This window comes from Ochotona curzoniae, unplaced genomic scaffold (genome assembly GCF_017591425.1).
Source record: "Ochotona curzoniae isolate NIBS_2020 unplaced genomic scaffold, NIBS_Ocur_1.0 scaffold_1852, whole genome shotgun sequence".
NCBI classification, from domain to species: Eukaryota; Metazoa; Chordata; class Mammalia; order Lagomorpha; family Ochotonidae; genus Ochotona; species Ochotona curzoniae.
Window position 1 is genome coordinate 26,664,080 of NW_024467087.1, and position 22,726 is coordinate 26,686,805.

The window sequence follows — 22,726 nt, forward strand, 5'->3', positions numbered from 1 at the left end:
GAAATGCTCCAGTGTAAATTTCTGCTGTTATGCCAATGCACATATAACTGTTCTTATTCTAATGCTACAGTAATTATGACATTTATCCATAAACACACCATTTGTTTTTTTAACACAGATGAATACATAAATCTAGAATTTTGCTAACTGAAGACACTGTGAATAGGATACGAGATGGAGAAATAAGTTTTGAAAGTTGTGACTGACACAGCACAAGCAAGAAATGGAGATGAGATTGTCCTTAACAAGTAATATTCTTCTAGTTTTGTTTTTTCTACTACTTGCTTAATTATACACAACACAGTACTCATTTGCTGTAAAATAAAATTTAATCAATGTTTATATTTCAAAACTCATCTTAGTATCAATCAAACATTTCACATTAAACCTGCATCTGTTTATTATGGAAATGCTTAAGCACACACAAAAATATTGAGAAAAATATATTAATCTCTCAAGAAATCATCCCGTTAATTCGACGGTCCTTAACTTATATTAAACATTATTTTTGTGCTCGCTTCAGCAGAACATATAGTAAAATTGGAACGCTACAAAGAAAATCAGCATGACCCTTGCGCAAGGATGACTCACAAATTTGTGAAGCATTCCATATTTTTTAGGTTATTTAACTTCATGGCATTGTAAATTCTCTTTAACTTTATTCCTTTTGTTGATTTCGTTTTATGGCTTTCATTTAAGGAATGCATTAACTGTGTAATAAAGACTGTCATATCCAGATGTGAAGATATAATTCACTATGCATCTCTACTTTCAAATCAAAGATGGACTCCTAGTTGAACTGTTAAATGTTTCTTGACAATAGAATGCTGGACTGTCTACCATTGTCCCTATCTACAATGTCAGGATACACTTGTACACTTATATAGCAGAGTGATGGACTTATGACTGCTTATGAAGAAGGACTATACTGTTGTAATAACATAGGGGACATCAGTGGGGAGGGGAGAAATTTTGTGAGGGGGTACGGCAAATCCCAGAGCCTATGGAATTGTATCATGAAATTTTCAAAATTAAATTAAATTAAAATTGAAATTAGAACATTATTTCTTTGCTCATCCATTTTCTCCCATCACATATTATTCTCAGGTAAAACCTGGACATTATACCTTTATATTCATGATTATTTCAGCATGGAAATCTAAAGATAACACTTTTTAAACATTTTTCGGGAGGTGCAATTTACATATCACAAAATTTATCAATTTTAATTACATAATACATTGTTTCTCTAGATTGTGTGACCTTCACCACAATCAATTTAAGAATATTTTCATCATTTAAGCAAGAAGCTCTATAAATATTGCAGTCATTCTCTCCTTTCTCTTTCCTTTTGAATCAAACCTTTCTATTTCAGGCAATTACTCATCAAATTTCTATCTTCTTACATAGAGAAAAACATTTTAAACAATGAAAGATCACAACCAAGAATTTCTAATAGTTTCTGAATGAAATGTGTAATCAATGTCAAAATTTCCAAATATGTAACTAACAAGTGATTGTTGTTATAGATTTTATTTAAATCTGTGTGCAATTAAAGCTCACACAATGCCACTGAGAAAACAGCTCTTAGGGCTCTCATTAAAATTTATTTTTTCAGTTATTATTTTAAATATTTACTCTTAGCATCAAGAATCACTATCATGGGCCCAGTGCAATAGCATAGTGGTTAAAGTCCTCACCTTGCATGTGCCAGGATTCCATATGGTCGCCAGTTCTAATCCCGGCTGCTTCACAAATGTGAACCCCCTCAAAATGGCTTAAAATCTTCATCTTATATTGGCACCTGTATTTAGGGAAAGAAAACAGTTTATAAGACAAAAGAAAGTTTCTTACTGTAAAAGCCCTCTGTTTGTAGATTGGCTGAATTGCCTTGATCTCTTTCGCTGCCCTTTAACAAAAGAACAAAAAACAATTGAATCAGCACTAGGTGAAGGTGATGGTAATTAATGCATGATTTGATTATAAGAATTAGCAAAGAATCTATGTTATATGCTTTTATAAAATCCTTTCATTTATGATCTTTTAATTCTGTACTCTTAATATTTTAGGCAATATTAGTTTGATTATGTTTAGTAAAAATTGATTTTGAGTATAAAATTGATTTTGAGTATAAGTAAACTACTTGTCACTATGTAATCGCATGTGCTGCCAACTGTGGAGTTCCTGGCTTCAGCCAGGTGATTGCAGGTTTCAATGAGTAATGGTTTGTTAAAAATGTTTTCTTTGAAGTAGAAAAATATTTTTTTAGGATTGTTTCTTGCATTTTCATAACCATGATGTAATGAAAAATGAAACAATTGGATGTTGTGCAAAAGCTTGTGATGATTTCTGTATAAATAAAGAAGGCAACCTTTCTGAGTTGTCCATTATGAGCATCAAGCCATAGTGGTCCGCGTCTTATCTCTTCTTCCTATCATCTCACCGATCCACGCATCCTTTGCAAGTTCTCAGTCAGCCGGAGCTGGTCTCCGGCAGTAGACATTAATATAATACAATGTGAAATTCTTGACAAGGATCATTAAGGGAGGGAAGGGTACACTACGTTCTAGACAGTATACTTCAGTGAAGACAATTATATACTAAATAATATGACATTCACACATTTACACATCCTCTACATATTAAATCCCACATATCAGAGAAAGCATGTAAATTAATTTTTTCACTTCAATATTGCAATAAAAATTTTATCATGCATTAAGTAAGTTTTGAGGGCTATTTCTCTACTCCACAAAAATTTTTTTGGATATTCATCAAAGATACTAACTACATCAAGAATTCTTTTTATCTTTTATTTATTTGGTTGAAAGTAGAGTGATATAGTCAGAGACAGAAATACTCTATCTTCTGGTTCACTCCCCAAATGACTGCAAATGGACAAGTCTGAGCCAGCCTGCAGCCAGAAGCCTCTATATATTGAGTGGCAAGGTCCCAAGTACTTGGATCATCTTCTGCTGCATCCCCTGCACATTAGAGAAAGCTGGATCAGACAGAGCACCCAAGACTTGAACTGGTGTTCTCATGTGGGATGTTGGCATCATAAGTGCCAACTTAACCTGCTGTACCACACTGCCAGTCCCAGTTAACTCATTTTCATTGTTCTGTAGTATGTCAAGGTAGGGATGCAAAAGTGTTCGTTTAATCATTTACTCATCTAAGGACATCTGGGTTAGTTCTAGTTTTTGGCTACTGTGAATAAATCTACTATAAATATTTATGTCCAGATTTTTCTGTGAACATACGTTTTCTTTCTCTGGGATAAATGCCCAGGAGTGCATTTGTTAGTCATATTGTAGTTGCACATTTTGTTTTTTTTAAGAAGTGCCAGATTTTTTTCCAGAGTAACTGTACCATTTACATTCCTACCAACAGAGGGATTCAGTTTCTTTACATGCTCGCCAATGTGTCCTGTAACTATTTTCATTTTATTCCTTCTGTTCAGGTGTGTAATTATATCTCACCACGGCCTCAATTTTCACTGTTATATACATGTGCTTATTTACCATCTGTAGAAAGGCTGCTCAAAAAACTCATGGAAATTCATGAGAAAGCTGCACGAATTTAACAATATATTTGTGCCCCCCTTTTTATTACTCTTTTTCATGATACAGTTCCAAAGACACAGGGATTCCCACTAGCACTCTGTTTTTCTTCCTCTACTGTTTTTCCCCATATTATTGCAATAGTAAAGTCCTTCAGCAACAGACACAAGTCCGACATCTGCTATTCAATCTAGTATGCTATGCCAAGATACATTTAATAGTTTCATTGAAAGTCCTGCTTTTATTCTGGAGTATAGATGCATATTGCAACCTATCTTGACTTCTGGATATGCCTATCTCCATTATACAGTTCATGTAGGCGAACATATCCATATACACATTTACTTACATATTTGTTTATTTTATATTTTGCACGAAGGTTGCTTTATATCAGAGACAATATATGGTATCTGTCCTTTTGAAATTGGCTTATTTCACTGAGCGTAATGATCTCTAGTTGGATCATTTTGTTGCAAATGGTAGAATTTCATTCTTTTTAATGGCTGAATAGTATTCCATAGAGTATATTTACTAAAAATTTATCTTTTTCTCTTTCCACAGGCATCTGGGTTGTCTCCATAGCTTCAGTGTGGTGGATTGTGCTGCTATAAACATAGGGTTACAGGTCATGTAGATTTCATTTCTTTGGGATATATTCCCAGGAATGGGATTAGCTAATTCATATGGCACATCAGTTTTCAGCACTCTCCAAACTGATTTCCATAGTGGCTGCACGAGGGCCCACTCCCAACAACAGTCATGTACTTTTCTCTCCACATCCACAATAGCAGGTGTTCCTTAGTAGATTTCCAAATGAAGGTGAATCTCACCGGAGTTAGGTGGCACCTCAATGTGATTTTATATGTATTTCCTAATAGCTATAGAACCTAAGCATTTTTTCACATGTCTATTAGTCATTTGAATTTGTGTTTTATTTTATTTTGAAAAATGCCTGCTCATTTCTTTCATCCATTTCTCACAGGGTTGTTTATTTCCTGTCGAGTTTCTAAAGCTTTTTGTAAATCCAATAGTCCCTTTAATTGAGTCTTTTCGTTCTACTATGTAGAATCATGCTGTCTGCAGAGATAATTCCACACCCAATTTGAATTCCTTTGATTTATTTTCTTTCCTAATAGCTCTAGTTTCTAATTCCATTTTCCATGAATTTCTATGATCATATATCCTTTTTGATAAAATAGCTCTAAATATTTTTGAATTTTTTCTATTTTTTTTAAATAGCTTAATTTAAAAATTAGGTATTCTAGATACTTGTGTTGTCTGCTGTGTGTAAGTATTTTTCGTAATTTGTAGTTTGTTTTTTCATCCTCAGATTTTTTGAAATAAAAAAATTTGATTTTCAGGAAGTACAAATCATGTTTCTCCAACAGAGATTGTATATTTGGCATCAAATGTAAAAGATTTTAGTCTTTGATACAGAACATTTTTTCTGTTTATTCCTTAAAATTTCTATTTTAACATTTTGTCTGATATTCAGGTAATTTTTATATTATGTGTGAAGGATTCGTAAAATTTAATGTTAAACTGTTCTACTTAATATGACTTTATTTTATCACAATATTATGTATTTCTGGGCTGTTTCATTTTACAATCTCATTTTTAAATATATCTTCAAAATATTTTTTATTCAAATATAATCCATACACCATAAAATCATTTAATTAACACCAACAAAAAAGAATGCATAAATTCTTTTGATATATGTTGATATATTGATAGATGTTGTATCATCACTACTATTGATTTAATTGATTTCGTAAAATTAATTAGATAAGAAAACCTTGCTCCGTCTAGCAGTCATTATTTTCTTCCAAAGTCAAAATAAACTTTAAGATTCTATTTGTTTGCATATTGCAGAAATTTCATATGAACTAATTTATACAACATATGATATATTGTGTTGATTTCTGACATAGACCATAATATTTTCAAGGTTCATCTATATTGCAGCAAGTGTAAGTGTCCCTTTTTATGACTGAATAACATTCCATTGTGTGGATGTACTGCATTTTGTTTTTGAGTCCATCAGTTAATGATTATTTGGTTTGTTTTAACTCTGGTTATGATGAACTGTGCTGCTGTCAACATGCATAAACCTAAATAGACATGTTTTAATTATATATATATATATATGATAAGGAATGGTAACTCTATGCCTAATGTACTGAGACATTGTCAAACTCTTTTTTCAAAGCAGCCACATCACTGTGTATGCACATTTTCTAATGTAGGATAGTTCCATTTTCTCCATATTCTCACCAACATGTGCAAATTTCTTTATTTCTCTATTGTGCTTACTCTAATAAGTGTGAAGTGGTATTTCACCCAAGTTTGGATTTGTATTCCTTAATAAACAGTAAAGAAGAGCAGCTTTCCATGTGTTTATTAGTGACTTCCGTAATTTCTTTGAAGAATGACCATTCCAATATTATTTTCAATTTTAAATTGGGCTAGGTCATATTTTTATTTTTGAATTTGGATTGCTTATATATCTTGGCCATGGATCCTTTATGATGCATATATTTGCTAATAATATTTTCTATCATTCTGTTGATTGTCTTTTCCATTTATTGATATTATATTTATGGTACAGAATGATGAATTTTGAAAAAGTCATATTTATCTACTTTTGGGTTTTTTTGCATGTGCTTTTTGTGTCATTTTAAAGAAACAATTTCCTAATATTGGGTCCAAAGGATTTAGGTCATTTTTCGCAAAACTCTACAGCTTTGTCTTTTAACATCACGATAATTGATTATTTCTATTTATGTTAATATTTTTGTGAAATTATAAATATGGTAGAATGTTGAGGACTAACTCAGACATGGCATCTAGTTTTGTATATTTTTTCCAATTATTCTTTTCTGTGTTTTATTTAAGTTAGCATGAATCCTATTACCCTTCTGCTAATTTTAGGCTAATTGTTTCTCATTCTCTAATTTCTTGATGTATAAATTTTAGTTCTTTGAGATTATTGTTTACATTTATTACTTTAAACTTTCCTCTTACTAATGTTTTTGTTGAATTCCATAACTTTTTGCATATTCTATTTCTTTAATTAATCTCAATCTCTTATTTGACTTTGAATTCTTTGATAATTTGTTTTCAAGTGTGTGTTAATTACTATGTTTTGGGGAATTTCCTAATTTTTCTCCTGTTATTGATATCTAGTTTCATTTCACCATGTATCTTTCAGAAGATACTTGGCATGATTTCAATCTTGAATTTGACAAGGCCTAGTCTGTAACAGTCTGTGCTCTCTCCTCAAGAATGTTTCACGTATATTTGAGAGTAATTTTTATTCTGCTGTTGTTCAGTGGAGTGTTTATTCTTCATCTGCTAGGTCCATTTGAGCTATAGTGGTTTTCATGTCATCTAATTCCTTATTTATTTTCTAAGTAATCTGTCACTGCAATTGAGGTACTGATGGCCACCATTACTGTATTACTGTCCATGTATGACTTTAGTTCTCAAAGTGTTTGCTTTACATATTTAGGTGCTCTTATGCTCAATGCATTTAAGTTTCTAATTGCTAGAGTTGGCTGATGAATTGATTCTTTTATTATATAATGTATTTCTTTATCTGTGATAATTTTCACTTAAAATCTGTTTTGATGTAAGGATGGTCACCCCTATTCTTTTGTTTAAAATTTGCATATGCAATATTTCTTTGCATCTCTTTATTTTTAACTTTAATGCAGCCTGATACCTAAATAATGCATAAATAAAGTACATTTGGTATAGAGAACCTATTGTTGAATCTTATTTTGTTGCTGTTTGTCCATTCAGGAATTCAAGTACATTAATTGAGGGAGTTGAATACATCTATGTCTAAAGTGATTGTCTTTTCCTTCTTCCTGACTTTTCCTGTCTTTATAGTTTTGAATTTTTGTGTATTTATTTATTTATTTATTTATATTTCCTGGCCCCTCTTCCCAAATTCCCTCCCCAAATGGAATTCCCCTATATTATTACTATAGCATAGTTCTTCATAAACAGTCACATGTTAATCATTGCAGGCCTGGACAATGGCAGAGAGTCCAGTCTCCCATTTTCAATATACACCTAATAGTTTCATTAGTAGTTCATTTTTGATCTGGAAGTAGAGATGCACACTACACTGCATCCTCATATCTGGAAATGATAGTCTCCATTACATGGTCACCACACATCCCTCTCAAATGAAAAGCCACAATACAAAATCAACAACAGGAAGAAAAATAGAAATTTAAAACACCATGAATTTCTTAGAGGTTTTGATAGTTCAACAGTTCCAAATTGCTGGTGAACTCGCCAGTCCAATCACGATGAAATCTCTCCCAAATTCTCTGGCTGCTATAATCCACCTTAGTGCCTCCGTCTGCCCAGATCTTTACTGCCAATGATAGGCTGTGGTAGTTGATCAATTTGTTCTGTCCTCTTTCCTCTGCTATGGTACCAGGTGTCGCCTGGAGGCTCCAATGTACTGCCATATCCTCCATGTACATTTAAGCCCAGCTCTGACATATCTACTCCCACAGTCAGCCTATGGAACCTGAAATTCTCTCCATGGTCAGGGTTCTGAGCCTAGCAGTTCAGTTGGTAGGGACTTGCCCACCCCTGTCCTGGTTCCTGTGCTTGCCAGTATGTACAGCAGACTGGTCCCGTCTGTCCCACACCCCATTCAGCTCTTGTAAATGTTGGTGGGTATTGATGCCCAGTTTGTCCCAACCAGCCCCATTATCCATTCCACCAGATGGTGGCCAGCAGGTGCCACCATCTGTCTAAGCCATTGCTATGCCTGACAGAATTTGGCCCCTGTGCCAGCATCTGCCAGATGATGCTGCGACAAAGCTCAATCAATCGACGCTGACACTGGCTTATGCATGTATCAGAAGGTACAGCCAGCCCAACCTCGCTTTTCCCTGATTGAGTTCACATGACGTGACCCTGTCCGGCCTGGTCTGCCCCCATCCCAGCTCTCATGCTTACCAGTGGGAGTAATGGCCCAGCAGGGGGGCCTTTGCAGCCTCCTCACTGGGCCGACCCTCACCCCCCCCCCCCCGCATTTCATATGTGCTGGTTGAGTGCTGTGGCCCAGGCTGGCACAGCCCCCTCACCTCGGCATTTGCCAGTGGGTGCTGGCCAGGTCCACCCCCAATTCCAACTCACATTGGTGTGGGCTACAGGTCTAGTATGTGAGTGGTTGGAACTCAGTAAACTGAGGTATTCTTGCTAGCAAGAAGCTGCAGTCAGGAGCCAGAGTTAGATATTGAAACCAGGTACTCCAACATAGCACACAAATATCTCAACTGACATCTTAACTTCAGGCCAAAGATCTAGTCACAAACCAAACCTTTATATGTGCTGATTAACTCAGTGATAATTTCTAAGCATTGTGAACGATTCAGTACTAAAAGCAATATAGGCAAAGGGATATGTGATACCAGGTATTTAACACAAAAGAGAGAATACAAAGAACATATTTCCTAAGAACCTAACAGAAGTTCTTAAATGAGTACAACACATTGTTAAATGCACAAGAAAATGAACATAAGGAAAATAGATTACTCCTCTGCTTTGTTTTCTAAAAGCACTAACAGAATGTTAACCCATTAAATTATTTTTTAATTATTCAACTTTAGAGCATAAATGCACATAATTTCAAATACTTGGATGTTTCTCTTCGTCACATGCAGCGTCTACCTGCTTTTCTAATTTATAATTTTTCAGTTTTAAATTTGGTATAAAACAATATGGGTTTTGATTGTGGTAACTACTAGAAATTAGCATTCTTTTTGTTATTCCTTTTTAGAGCACTACTCTCTAAACAAATTAACAGTACTTATTGTTTAATTTATACACAGTTTCTACACTTCTTCGTACTACTTATATTCAAATTCATTTTAAATTAAAATGCTAGTCACTCAATGAAAATTAGAAATTTTTTTTATATGATACTACTACCAAGGATAAACTTCCCTTAACATTCATGTTAACAGCAGTTAAAAATCAAAAAATCATTTCCAGCTGTCAAAACGTGAGTCATGTTCATGGAAAACATTTCTTTCTGTTTGATTCTCGTTGTCTCTTTTTTCTCCATTTGTTATCATTATTACTATTATTATTATTATGTTATGATACAGTTCCATAGGCTCTGGGATTTCCCTTATTCCTTCCCTAAATCCCCTCCCTCCTACCCTGATTCCCCCTATATTACTACAACAGTATAGTTATTCAGTCATAAGTCCATCATTGTAGGCCTGGACAATGGCAGAGAGTCCAGGATGCTATTGTTAAGTTTCATTGTCAACAGTTTCATTGAAAGTCCTTCTTTGATCTGGAAGCAGATACTGCATTGTATCCTCACATCTAGATATGATAGTCTCCTTCACACAGTTACTATACATGCCCTGAAATGCAAAGTCACAAAACAAAATCAACAACAGGAAGAAAAATAGAAAGTTATAACAATGGGTCGTTCATTGCTTGATTTGGTCTTCTGTTGTTATTTTAATGGGATATTCTTTGTGTTTGCCTTTGGTTTTGGTGAGTGTTGTTCCTTTTCTCTGTTAAGAGAATATCTTTAAGTATCATTTGTAGGGCAGGTTTGGAAGAGGTAAATCATTTGAGCTTTTCTTTAATGTTGAAGAATTTTATCTCATTTTCAAAGACAACAGAAAGCTTTGCTGGTTATGTTATCCTGGGCCGACATTTTTTTCCTTTTAGAATCTAGAAAATGTCGCTCTATTCTCTTCTGCCCTGTAGAGTTTCCTGTGAGAGATCAGCTGTGAGTTTGAATGCCATTCCTCTATACATCAATTAAGTTTTTTCTTGTACACATTTAAGTATTTTTTCCTTATGTTTGCCCAAAGAGAGTTTGATTATCACGTGTTGTGGTCAAGATCATTCTTGGTCAACGCTGTTGGGAATTCTATGCCCCTCCTGGGTGTTGTTTTCCAAATTTTTCTCGAGATTAAGGAAGGTGTTCTTTTATTATTTCATCAAATACATTTTTAAACTTAGCTTCTTTCTGCACCTTCTGGAATTCCCATAACTCTTATATTCAGCCTTTTAATAATATCCCTTAATTCTTGAATACTTCTGTTTAAGCTTGATACAGCTCCACTTCCAGTATTTTGATTGCTTCCCCATTGACAAGAGATGTCTTCCAATTCTGAGATTCTTTCTTCTGCCTCCTTCATTCTATTATGGTGACTTTCCACAGAATTTAAATTTGCTCTATTGCATCCTTTATTTCTAATAATTCAGTTTGATTTAGCTCAAAGCTGCTGTTCCCTGTGTGACATATTCCTTAAATTCCTTGAATCCCTGTATTTTATTAAGATGCTTTATAATGAATTTTCTGAATTCTTCCCCCTCCTGTGATCCCTTGTGGTGTGTGTCTACCTTGTTGTCTGTACAACATTTCTCCCGTTTATAATTCAAGCAGTTTCCAGCAAATACTTTCTTTGACATCAATTTTAACATCAGCTAAAAATCAAAAATTTATCTGCAAATATCAAAATCATGCTCATCATAAACGTTTCAATATTTACAAATTTACATTGTGATTTCAATAATGCTCTTTAAATCACATGTATATGCATAATAGAATATTATCTTTCTATGGTAATGTAAAATGCATATATACGTACATACATACATATTTGATATAGCAATTCTATGCCATCCAGAAAGAAAACTTTAGATGATTGGCTAATTAGTTAAAGTTTTTTTTTATTAATTACATTGCATTATGTGACACAGTTTCATAGGCTCTGGGATTCCCCCAACCCCTCCCCATGCCCTCCTCCCATGGGGGATTCCTCCACCTTGTTGTAGTATTACTGATCAAATTAAGTCCAGATTCTTTCCTTGCAAACATATACCAAGCATAGAGTCCAGCATCTTACTGTTCAGATACATTCAATGGTTTCTTGGGGAGACCATCTCTGGTCTAAAAGTAGAGCTGGCAGAATATCATCCCGATCAATTGAAAGCCTCAACACAACATCAACAACAATTTATAACATTATGGATTTAATTAACATGGTATTGAGTAATCAATATGTTAAAACCATGTAAGTTCTTAACCACATCCTGTGACTACCTCATTGACATTTCAACTTTTGTTTATACACAGAACTGGCTGTTATACACCTTAAAGTGGCTATAGGGTACTAATCAGCTGTCTCATTCATTCAGTTTTGTGTATGATCTCTTTTTCCCTTCATCCGTCCCTCCCTTATGTCAATCTGTCTCTTTATCTTTGACATTCTGCTTTTCAACTAAATACATACATACATAAATCTTTTAGAAGATTAAAAGCTGCTCAATTAATAAGATAGCTTTTAAGTTATAAAGATGGTCATGTTTTATTTTGTTAGTTCTACTAATATGACAATTGTATTCATTTGTTCTTCATTTTGAACCATTGCTGCATTTTCAAATAAATCCCAATTGGTTATGGAGTCCAAAATAATGTTACTTTTTAATGTGTTGCTGGATTCTGTTTGCTAATGTTTTATTTAAGCTTTTTGCATCAAATATTTATAAGTGGCATTGCATTATAGTTTTCATTTGGATACCAATGCTATACTTGTGCCATAAAAACAATTTGGAAATTTTCTTTCTTTTTCCACATTCTTTAATAGCTTTAGAAAGGCTAGGATTAGCAAATCTTTACCAATTTTGTAGAATTAAAATCTAAAAAGTCATGTTGTTCTAGTGCTTGATTTCAGGTGAATTCTGTAAAACTATCTATTATTTTAAGAGAAATGGTCAGTGTGTCTGTGTGGCATTTTTACTTTGGCAACACACAAAATTATTAATTTTTTTAAAAAAAGACTTACTTATTGGAAAGGCAGATATACAGACAGAGGGGGATACACACAAAGATCCACTGTCCCCAAGTGGCCGCAGTGACAATCTGAAGCCAGGATCCAGGAACTTCTTCTGAATCTTTCATTGATGCAGGGTCCTAAGGCTTTAGGCCATTTTCTTCTGCTTTCCCAGGCCACAAGAAGGGAGCTGGATGGGAAGTGGAATAGCAGCACATGAAGTGGCATCCATTTGGGATCCCGGCTCATGCAAGGCAAGGATTTAGCCACTAGGCTAATGCACCAGGATCAAACTGTATTTCTTAGAGACGTAGTTATTTCTACACATTTAAAAATTTAATTGTATAATTTTGCATAAAATATATACTTTAAAGCAATGAGTATTTTCCACACACTAGTTCTGATTATGTTCACTTAAGGGTTTAAATATGTAATTTTCCTCTGCTTCTGTTGTAGTCCTTCATTATGATCATTTACAATAAATTTCCAATTTTTGCTTCATATAACTACTTTGAGTTCTTTATGAGAATTTTAAAATATTTTTAAGTAAAAATATTTCATCTTTACGTTGATCTTTTAAAAACAGTATAAGCAGAATAGATTCCATGCATACCACAGGTACAATTCTGAGGAGGCAATCACATTTTATTTCCCTCATTTTCCTCCCTCCTCAGTTCCCTCTCCTCCCTTCTCTCTATTCCTGTTACCAATTGTGCAAAGACATAATTTTAATCCATTCTATATTCACTGGTTTAATTCACCACCCATAACATTAGAGAAGTAGAACAAGAAGTAGGGAGACTGCAGTTCCACAGGAATATACACAAAGAATGAAATCAATAATCCTATCACGAAATGTCTATTTTATTCCTACACTTTTTTTGCATTCTATATTGTCTGTCATATATGAGGAAAACTATGAAATGTTTTGGCGGGGACTAGTTTATTTCACTAAACATAATGACTTCTCTTTGCATCTCTTTAATTGCAAAAGTCAGTATTTTATTCATTTTTATGGCTGAGCAGTATTCTAAAGCACATATATACCATATTGTTTACACAGAGATAAGTTTAGAGACATCCATATTGATTGCAGTATTGTGAAATGAGGTGCTAGAAACATATTTTGTTGTTAATATCTATTTTCTTCACACGAACTCTATTTTTAACATTTTCATTTTCTGGAATTATTGATATTTTCACGATATTATAATGTCCAGGTTTTACAAATGTTTTAGGAATACTCTATTCCATGCTTGAAGTTTTTTCTTTCCCACACAACATTTCTCTTTTATCGGACTCCTTTACACAGCATTCACTTCCATTAACTGATACATTATTTTTAGAAACTACTGCCATAATTGAATCTTTCTAAAAATTTAAGTGGACGTCTACCGCCAGCAAATGCTTCAGTCTGCAACTCAAACTCATCTGCTGTCTGGTCCTACCCTGCCTTTGCTCTCTAGTCTCTTTACATTGTGTTCTTGGCAAACCTGACAAACTAAATTCTCAGCAATATTCTAATGTATAATGACTTTTATTCCAATGTCATTTTATTTATATTCCCTTCTCTGCCTGAATTGTCCATTTGTTATTCCTACATTCTAAATCCCTCTGGGAGTGCCAATGTGACATGTTTTATCTGCAGGACTGGAGTGAGAAAGAAATGAATTCATTTTTTATCTGTGCCACTTTTCAGGTTTTGCAGTCCTAATTTCAATTTTGTTAAATCTGTGGAACAGGGCAAAAACATTTATTTTGTTATAAGAAAGAATTGTGAAACTGAAATGAGAAAAGCTATGTAAATATTTCTCTAAGATTAAAAATTCTATAGCATTATAAAAATCAGTTGCTTCATACAACTCATTCTTAAAGTCAAGTTCATGTGCCATACACATTCTGAAACCTTTCCTGAGTCCAGTCTATTACATGTAACCCTTTATCTGCACTTACCACATTTACTCTGTATTGTTAATTGTCGCTAGCTTCTATTCTCTTACTTAAAATATGGTTTTCTCAAGGGCAGGGACCATGTATGACTTTCACAATTCCTTCAATACTCAATCCATGCTGTTTCAAATACTCAGTTCTGAAATTTAGCAATTAAATTAAATGTGTGAGCAATTTAATAGTCATTTAGTAAGTCATTCATTTATACACTAAAAGCATTTGTGAACATTAAATCTTTCTTTAAATGTAATCTGCCTCTCAATAAAATTATGTCACACATATAAAAATGTCCAAACATCTTGATTTCAGGGTATTAAAGTTTGGATTTCTCTCCAATTTCATATTGTATGAACAGCATTCCAAAAGCAATTCCATCAGCTAGGATGACCTCAATTAGGCAGTATAAAATTTAGAATGTAAACCTCCATTTTACCTGCCCTCATATTTTACCTAGTTTTGAGTATCCTAATATTATTAATGTAACAACGTATGTCAGAGGACCAGAAAATGAATTACCAAAATATGAAAAACAACCAGTGGAGAGAGAGACAGGGAGAGAGACAGGCAGAAAGACAGGGAGAGGGAGAAAGAGAAAGAGACAGAGCCAAAATAAACAATTGCATGATAGTCAAACTTTGACCATGATCAGTGGATGAGACGATTTCCACTTCATTCAGAAACAACATATTTAAATGTTGTAGAATATTTGATATTACAAAACTCACATCTAAATGCACATCCAAATTTCTGTGTCTACCCTTTGGGTCATTTTCACCAATGATAAACTGAGTAGTGATTGAAAGGTCAATCTGTGCACAAAATTATTTATGAATGTCTGATGTTGCACACATCCATCTTTATGCTCAATTAAGCACGCGGCAGTGTGTATAAAATCCTGTTGCAAATTGCATTCAACTGATTAAAATAATTCTTTTGCAATTGTTACTAGACATTTTCATGTACAACTACCTCTTCTATGCTGTGAAGAGGCAACCTTAGATATTTTTCTCTCAGCATTACTGGTAGCTTTGGAGGGCAATGGGAAGCTGCATCAATTTTCCTGAGCAGAGGACAGAGCAATGCAAGTGGGTAAGTTGGGTGGAATAGAACTTAATAGGTTAAATCATTTTCCAAGAAAGCTTACTTTTTGTGCCTCTACAAGAGTCTTAATAACCACAGGCAAATAATCTTACTCAAAATCCTAACAAAAAGAATGCCACAATAGCTTAGAATGGATTGATGAATATTTGAAAGATTTTCATTAGAACTTTGAAAATTGGGACACTTCTACAAAGAAAGTTTCAAAAGCAAAAATTATTCTTTTTGCTGTCAAGGGCACTAGCATCAAACTGTATGAAGAGATATTTTTCTTATGATCTGGAAGCCTTATGGTAGCTCTGAATATTTCATATATGATTTCCACGTTTATTCTTAATTGTGCCTTACTGTTATCTAGTTGAGCTGGCTAGCAGAAAATTAAAACCTAATTATTGTCATATCCTCCTGTTATTTTTTGTTTACAGACACAACCAGGACTGTTATTCTAATTTAATGCAACTTATCACACAAGAGTCTGACAAATCTGAAACAAAATTCCAGCATCTGGCATGGGTGGTTGGTCTAGCATTTTTAGATTTTGATTAAGACATGTGCATCCCATGTGAGAATGCTTGAGTTGGAAGCTCACATCTACTCTGACTCCTTCTTCAGTTAGTACAGACACTTGAGGGAGGTTGTGATAGCTCAAATAATTGGGTTATTGCTATCCACATGGGAAATATGGAATGATATTCTGGTTCCCAGCTGCAGTCAGCAAAGCTCAAGCCACTGGAAGCATTCCAGGGAGTGAACAGTGAATGAGCACTCTCTCTCCTCTCTCTCCCCTCTCTCTCTCCTCTCTCTCCCTTCTTTCTCTTCTCTCTCTCTCTCTCTTTCAGATAAATGAGAATTCTTTAAAAATTAACCGATCCATCTTGGGCTGCTTAGCATGATTTTAAGTAAATTATCTATACACTCTAAACTTCCTTTTTGTATACCATAAAGTCAGCAAAAAGCATCTATTTCAATGGACTGTTTTGTGGAATAACTTAATCGACTATAAAGTACATAGCACATTCACTGACATTGTAATAAAAGCTAATTTATGTTAGTTTCCTTCCATTTTATTTTCCTCTTTCCACAGACATCAATCTCAGGCTATAATATGGAATCTACTAAAAGATGTGTGAGTGTGTGTGTGTGTGTGTGTGTGTGTGTGTGTGTGTGTGTGTGTGTTGGGGGATTATTATAGTTATTTTTTTGTCTGATAGAATTTGTGATAATGCTATGTCTCATGCCAGATAAATATCATATGTTGTAATTTGTGTGATGAAGCAACCTTGATCATGATCAGATGGTTTTCTTGAAAGCCTGAGCAAGGGAAGTTAATTATCAGAAATATACATTATGGGCAAAACTCAGTGCATGAGGTGAACTTTTCTAAGAGTGGTACTGCTTTCATCTATTTTCAAATTGAGATGAAGCATCTCTATGAATGTAAATCTATCAGCTCATGTGGCACCAAATAATTCTCAAACCTAAAATTCATTTAATGATCATAAAATTTTAATAAGATAGGTACAGAAATGTGCAGGGAGCATTTGCCCTTAAATCACTTTTTCTCCCATCTTCCAATATTTCCAGCTCAAGTGCTAAAAAATATTTATTAAAGAGAGTATACAGTTTAAAGTCACTCAGTAGGAATTGCAAATTATACCTTCAACTGTAATAAAAGAGAGGTTTGACTATAAATCACTTCTCTGAAACACATTTTTATGGATTCTAAACTAATTAAATCAGAAAGTTTCATCATCTCTAGGAACCCATAAAGGAGAAAAATACTTTTTCATAAATAAAAATTTTCTTTAAAAATTCAAACCAAGTTTTATGACCTAAAACTTACCATAGGATTGACTGGACCTGTTAAAAAAAAAAAAGTTAAGCAGAAGAAAGACCTAGGTCTGGGGAATTAGGAAAGCTGGACTGGGGGTCCATGAAGTTACATTCATATGTTCATGGGGCCAGAACAATCCTGGAAATGAGTAAACTTGGTCGAATACAGGTAAGCCAGAGATGCTGAAGCTCAGAGTCCATCAAACAGTCTGGCAGTTACTGGATTTCGACCAGTTGCTACACTATGAGCTATGAGTCCTGTTTTTCCATGTATTCCATTTTTTAAGAAAACATAGATATCCAGATACTTACGTAAATTCTAATTTTTATGTGTTGATAGGCAATTAAAATCTTTTTGCAACTCTGTGAACCAAACAAGACATATCTGCTGAATTGGCCACTGTGTGACTACAACTAATAATCCTGGTTAATTATCAGTTAGTTGTATAAGTTCTTTGTGCTGAAATTTTCTGATTTGCCTCACAGAGGTGGGTTGCAGGCAGACAAGCCATGATCCAACTCTTTGGTGAATAAAGATCTACTGGAACACAACCACATCATTTTGTTTACATATGGCTTATGCTTCTTCCTCTTTACAACAACACATTTGAGCAGTTATTATAAGAGTCATACAACTCATAAACCTAACATATTTAATATCTAATCCTAAAACCTTTCTAATTACTAGCATAGATCAGTTTCCTTACATATGTAAGATATTGCTAGAGAGAAGACAGCAAGTTTCAAATAAGTACACATTCCTCTAAAAGAAATATTACAGAAAATACTTGAGCTAGGTTGCATTATTGGCCCTAGTTAATTGACCCTTCATTGACCATGCCTTTACCTAGTAATCCCTCAGTGTCCCTTACCTTGGGGCCCAGAGAAGTGACTTGTTTCGATCACTTGTATATCAGTAGATAGGACTAAAGCAGAGTCTCATGGAGGATATATGGGGTTGATATTTATTCTTCATCATTATCATCACCATGAGAACAAGCCTGGAACAGGCATTTAAGGCAAGGTTTGGCAAATTGCCTTCTGCAAAGGGTCAGGTGAAACTATTTAAGGTAAATGATTTCTATTGCAACTGTACCAATCTGCAACAGTGCAAACATAGTTAGGCAACAGGTAAACCAGGGGATAACTCTGCTTTCCAATGAATCTTCAGTTTCAAAAATATGTGACAGGCTGAACTGCACTGCATACTATTACACTGGAGAAAAATAGACAAAGAGCAGAGCTGGATCATCCTATCCACCAACTACTCTGGGTTAAATACTGTGCTAAACTATATTCCATAATTACTATTCCTCAGAATTGCCCTATAATGTGATTTTTTAAAAATGCCCTAATTTCCCAGATTAAGACACAGAAGGTTTAGCAAGTAGAACTAAGTTAGCCAAGGTTGTACTGATGTGAAATGTTGGAGATTGATCTGCTATAAATTTATTGAAGTTTAAGTCATCAAACGTACTGTGAATATCTGAAGACTTAGATAACATTTCACAATTCAATGTGATTGATTAATTACTACCCATATAATTTAAATGTGTCTATTACTTAAACAAAATATTTTTAATATTGATGAAAATAGAGCTCCCATTAAAACAAAATTGAATAAAACAGTTCCTGCATTCCAGGATGGATCTTGACCACAAAGGAAAATTGAACAGGAGATCACCAGAAGTCAACAAAGAATTCTGTCACCAACAGAAAGGTGTGTTAGCAGATGTGCCCAAATTTGATCTTCCACTGTAAGTAAAACACTCGATTAACCTCAATATTTATAATCCATTATAGGTTGGTACATTTCGTGTTACTAAAATATGTGATAATGATGCTATTTTTATATCTAGAACTTCTACATTTTACTTCTCAGATAAACATAAAAATCAATTAGACCTTATTTCCCAGTTAGTCTATTATCTCTCCTTTAGGAAACAAAACAAACAATAACATTGCTGCAATGAACAAGAAAAGCAAACATATTAAGGGATAATTAGCTCTTCATCACTTCATTAAAGCCAATATTTAAATAGTAAAAGGAACTGAATCTAAAGATTCAGCAAATAATATTAAAGTTTTAAAGGCAGGTTTATATTTTATATTTCTTGTTATGGCCTTTGAACTTGAATTTAGTTTCTAAGGTAAACAGTAGCTATTTAAGCTTTCTTTCCGACAGCCAAAATATTGTAGTAAATTCTAATTTGATTCTACAGTTTAGTTGCCTGACCTTGATTAAATCACTTAATCTCTCTGAATATGAATCTCATAATTTGTAAAAGAGATAATAATAGTATCTATGGTTTTAGTACTATTGAAATTTGTTTAATAGTTATTTTGTCACCAAGAGCACACACACAAAAAAAAATATTTTAAGGAAAGTGTGCTTGACGTAGTAACTGCATGTGAGTTAAGAAATGAAGATGCTTTAAGAAATAATTCATTTTAGAGGCACAGAGAGACCGACAGGCACACCCATCTGTTGGTTGATACCAAATTCCCATAATAACCAGAACTAGACCAGAATGAAGTTGGGGGCCAAGAACTTAGGCCCTCTGCATGGGTGACAGGGACACAATAGCAGGAGCCAACACACTGTGCTTCAGTCAGTGTACTTTAGAAGGAAGGTAGAGACACAAGTGGAGTCGGGACTCAAACCCAGGCACTGAGATACAGGATGCAGACGTCTTTACCACTAGACAAAGCAGCCACCTGAGAAATGAACATCTTAGTGTGCTGCCAAATCATTTTTCATCTATTTTTTTAAACTAAATAGATCATTTTATGTATTGATCTATATCAGCAAAAATTTTGTATAGTACCTTTTGTTCATTCTGTTCCTGCCATTCCCTTAAGAATATTTGTTGCTTTGTGAATCAAACAGGAATATTCTCTTGGTTTCAGTGATCTCATGAACACATTCTCTGTTTGCATTACTCTGTGTTGTTAAAGCTTATCCATTTTTTTTTTTTTAATTTGAACGGCACCTTTATAGAGAGACAGAGAAAAAGAGACAGAGGTATTTTGCATGCACAGTTTCATTTGTGAAATAGGCACAACGGCGAGAGCTGGGCCAGGTGGAGGCTAAGATCCTGGAACTCCATCTGAATCTCCTATGTGCATTCAAGGACATGAGAACTTTGATCATTTGCTGCTATTTCCCCAGGTGCATTAACAGGGAACTGGATCAGAAGTCAAGCAGCCAGGATATGAACTGGTGCCCCTATGAGATGCCAGCATCTCAGTGAAATGTGCTAAAGCCACACCCATGTCTTTCCAGGACCAGGATTCCTCCTCCCAGAAAACAACTCATAAATGTTTCCACTAATTTTTTTTATTTTTTTATTTTTTTTTGCTCAGAGCAAAACTTTTTAACTGAAACCAAGTTGATTCAACAGGAAACTACATTAATGAAGATCCTTACAATAATTCATGGAAACTTTCCATCCTCTGACAAGGCAGTCAACATCCCCTTCCAGGCCAGATGTACTGACAGCCATGTCCCACATGTGCATTTGGGCATCCTGTGCACTGCACAACATTAGCAACGGAGGTGATTCAGTCATGATACAAGTCCTCCAAGATCAGACAACAAATTCTGTGACTATCCCTGTGCCGAGGGTCTGAGTGCAGCAGTCAAGTCATGTTGGATAGTCCCCAAAGAAACCTCGCCTGGGGTAACCTGAGACTTGATTCTTGTGTGCACTAGCCAGCGCAGGGTCAGGTTCAGTTCATCACCCACACCAGCCAACACACATACCGGTGATTGCAAGCTGCAGCAGGGGACATCAACTACCTCGTCAGAAGATAGAAAGCAGTATAGGTAGGACAATTTTGGCCAAGCTTTGCAACGTGTTCCTGAGTTTGTAGAAGCACTAAGGTGGTCTTTTGGAACAAATAGATCTTCAAAACATTTTCTCCACCCTGGCGTAAAGAAACCAATAACATCTCAGAATTATTGAAACCACTCAAGTAGCCCACTTTGAACAGTCTTCCTCATATCCAGGTTTCTAAGGCATCATCAAATGACCACCCCCCCAACCTGTACTCTGGTGATGATGTAATTTGGCATCAAGGCGCAGCCCCCAATTCCTCCTCCCTGGCGCAACGGGCCGATACTATGCCGATCCAAAGCCAGGAGCCTCTTCCAGGTCTCCCACGCGGGTGCAGGGTCCCAAAGCTTTGGGCCAACCTCAACTGCTTTCCCAGGCCACAGGCAGGGAGCTGGAAGGGAAGCGGGGCTGCCGGGATAGAACCGGTGCCCATATGGGATCCCGGGCGTGCAAGGCGAGGACCTTAACCACTGCGCCACCGCGCCGGGCCCAGAAAATGTTTTAAAAATTAAAAATTTTAAAAGAGAATTCATGGGATCTGAAATTACAAGATGAATTTCTTTTGGTGCCAAAACTCTGAAATTTATGCAAAAAGAAATTTATGCCTTTGAAATGTTTATAAGAAATCATCATTACAGAAAAAAACTACTGGTAGATTTCAAAAAAAATCAGTCAAAATATACTTAGCTCTTAACTCCATCTCCCATCATCTTTCTGAAGTGTCCTTACATGTACTACATCTATTAAATTTTGCTAGTAAATTTTTCTTATTATATAGTGTCTTTATTGTTAAGACATCTTGTAGATATCTTTACATGAACTCATTGATTTTTTTCATTTTATTTAACTATTATTTTTAAGATTTATTTATTTTTTAGTACAAAGTCAGATATACAGAGAGGAGGAGAGACAGAGAGGAAGATCTTCCGTCTGATGGTTCTCTCCCCAAGTGACCTCAATCTCCTTAAGTGACCTAAACGGCCGGTGCTATGCCACTCCGAAGCCAGGAACCTGGACCTTCCTTCCGGGTATTCCATGCGGGTGCAGGGTCCCAAGGCTTTGGGCCATCCTTGACTGCTTTTCCAGGCCACAAGCAGGGAGCTGGATGGGAAGTGGAGCTGCCAGGATTAGACTCGGCACCCATATGGGATCCTGGCACGTTCAAGGCGAGGACTTTAGCCGCTAGGCCATGGCGCCAGGCCAAATTTTATTTAATTAATGTTAACTTATAGTCAACAATAAAGTCTGATAGTTTGGCAAGGGATAAAAAATAAGGAAGAGATGGTCCAGTTTTGCAGAGAGGTGAGTAAAGCCACTACTTGGGATGCCTGTGTTCCACATTAGGTGCCACTTTGAGCTCTGCCATACTCATTTCTGATCCAGTGTTTTACTAATGTACCTGGGAAGGCAGATAGATCATGGTTCAACTTTGTGAGTTTCTGTCACCCATGTGGGAGACTCAGGTGGAACTCCTTGTTCCTTGGCCTCTTATGGGCATTTCAGGAGTGAAGCAACAGATGGAACACGGAGCTCGTTCTGTCTTCCTCTCTGTCACTCTGCCTTTCAGATAGATTATGCATTTTAAAATAGGGAAAGAGTGTGA

At 35.2% G+C, this 22,726-nt stretch overlaps 1 non-coding gene across 1 annotated transcript; it reads left to right on the forward strand.

The window, feature by feature from the left end:
* The first annotated feature begins 510 nt into the window (after positions 1-510).
* Positions 511-617, forward strand: LOC121169563. Its single transcript, XR_005885867.1, has one exon. It is a non-coding gene; the product is annotated as a U6 spliceosomal RNA (small nuclear RNA).
* The last annotated feature ends 22,109 nt before the right edge of the window (positions 618-22,726 follow it).